The following is a 2,465-nucleotide window of genomic DNA, read 5'->3' as shown; positions in this document are numbered from 1 at the left end:
GCGTGCATACGTGTGTGTGTGTGTTGTGAGAGAGAGAGAGAGAGAGAGAGAGAGAGAGAGAGAGAGAGTGTGTGTGTGTGTATAACGCACACGATGCCGACAGACATACTGTTACATGCCTTTGTGTTCAAAAATTTAATCGGAATTTTTCTTCTATGTGCGTCATCAGAGAAGTCAAAGGCCTTACAGGAAACTTTAAAGAATCTTCTCTAAAAAAAAAGGGTCTTTCCTAATTCGATGTAATTTTTCTTTTTATTTACATTTCATGCTATTCATTAATGATCAATAAAACCGGTAAAAATTTTTAGCATTACACAAGTTCATATGATGATGGATCGTTGATATACATACATAAGTCAATTTATACGTTACGCTGGAAAAAGAGTCTGATTGTATTAATTGGAATTCTGATTGAAAATAAACAAATTAAAATTTTTTTGTTAAATCTTTACAATTGAGTTAAAACCAAAATTCTAATTGATATGATTAGAATTTTCTAGTTTATCCATTTTCAACCAAAAATTTTTCTCAGTATAGAGAAGCATGTTTTTGAAGATATATACTTTGCAATATTTTCAATTTTTTCCTACATTTCTTTGTTTTCCTCACATTTACGGAATTTTTAATAAAAGGTTCTGTTATTGCCTTATTGGTCCTCATTTTCTTTTTAAACTTGATATTTTTTCAATTCATACAATTTTCATGTTGTCATGTTGTCACATGCCATCGTGCGTAGCGACAATGCAATGAATAAAAAATAAATCCGACAGCACGAAATCGTGCTTTATCACATCAAGATACTGGATCTCGAAGAATTCGATTTTTTATTGCCAGTTTCTCCATTTCGTAGAAGTATAATTAATATCGGTAACGCTTTGTCACGCTTTGTGATTTATTTGACGATATTCAGATATCGGCCTTCAAAGGCCGAGCGATTTTCTATTTTTGCGAATAAAATAAATACGTTCGTCACGGAATTCTTACTTATTTTCTCGGCACGCTCGATTTAACTTCTCTTCCAATAAATTATTAATTCACATTGACGTACCCATCTCGCGGAATTCCCTATCAGACTCTGTCAGCCATTAATCAGCCATAATATTGTTTTCATCGCCGGTTTCTGCATTGCTTTGTGTGATGATAATAATGTCGATGAAAATGACGATACCTTGTAAAATTCGCAATTTTTTGACGTGCGAATTATAGTCATATAATCCTTCCCCATCGTCGTTACTATCCATCTAAACTTGTGTGCTTCGATCTTTGTCTCTTTCTTCTTTTTTGTTATTTTTAATATTATATACGACGAAGGTCACTCGGTATTGCTCAATAATTTCCGGCTCATTTTCACGAAATAATGTAATCTTTTCTACAAAGTGGTCGTAAGCGTATTTCGTTATTATCATAATTGTCATTATTATCTTCGTTGCTTTTGTCGTCGTATAGTACGATGACCTAGAGAGACAGAATTACACGAATATGTGTAATCCATTCCTGTACGGATTCCTGCATTCCAAGAAAGGTGAGAAATTATGATCATCAAAACTGGAATCTCTTTTTTTTCACTTCTACGACTTGTGTTAATGTAACGACCTAGTCGGATCTACATGTTTTGACCACGCCGTCATCGATCGATTGCGGGATTGAAAACCCCTGCGTATCCGGAATGATTAAATCGGCTCTCCGTGCTGCTTACGTATTGCCGATGAAAAATACGAAATTTCACATTTGCCAAACAATGAGAAAAAATATTTAATTGTACTTACGTAGAAATATCCTACATTTTTTATAATATATTATTATTATATTTCGTTGAAATAGATTTAGCTAAAATTTAGATGTTAAGTTAAAAAATTTTTAATATAAAAAAATTTGGCTCTGTGCTAGATCAAATCAAGTTTGCTAGCGATGCCAAGTTTTTTTACATAAAAAATTTTTTTATTTCAATTAGATACTCTTATATTCATGTATTTTTGTTTAAAAATAATTATACGACATTAGTGTTTCAACTAAATATGTTTTCTGTGATAATTTAAAGACATTTCACATATTTAAAAAAAAAAATTATTATTACTTTGACAGTTTGGGAAATAGATTTGGAATAGGTTCGAAATAGGAAGTCATTTTTTTTTTCGAGGAACACACATACAATACAACTCGTATAATAATTTATATAATGATTTTTTTCTGATAGAAACACTCGGCGCCGTTTTTTTATTTTTTTTTAAAAAGATAAATTTGTTGTATTGGATTAGAGAAAAAGTCTTTTTACATATAGCCGATAGATGGAAATCTAGTCGATTTTTTATGTGTGACGTTATATATCGTTGGAAAGATATTATTTCATAACATTTTGAAATAGATTAATCACTCGCCGGCTCGTGTAAAGAAACGCTAGCTATATTTGGCGCGAGACACCATATTTTTTGATAAATAAATATAAGGCTTTTTGGATTATGTATGTA

Source organism: Atta colombica, unplaced genomic scaffold, assembly GCF_001594045.1.
Source record: "Atta colombica isolate Treedump-2 unplaced genomic scaffold, Acol1.0 scaffold35, whole genome shotgun sequence".
Lineage (NCBI taxonomy): Eukaryota > Metazoa > Arthropoda > Insecta > Hymenoptera > Formicidae > Atta > Atta colombica.
The sequence above is the reverse complement of the archived record's forward strand: the minus strand, read 5'-3'. Positions refer to the sequence as shown.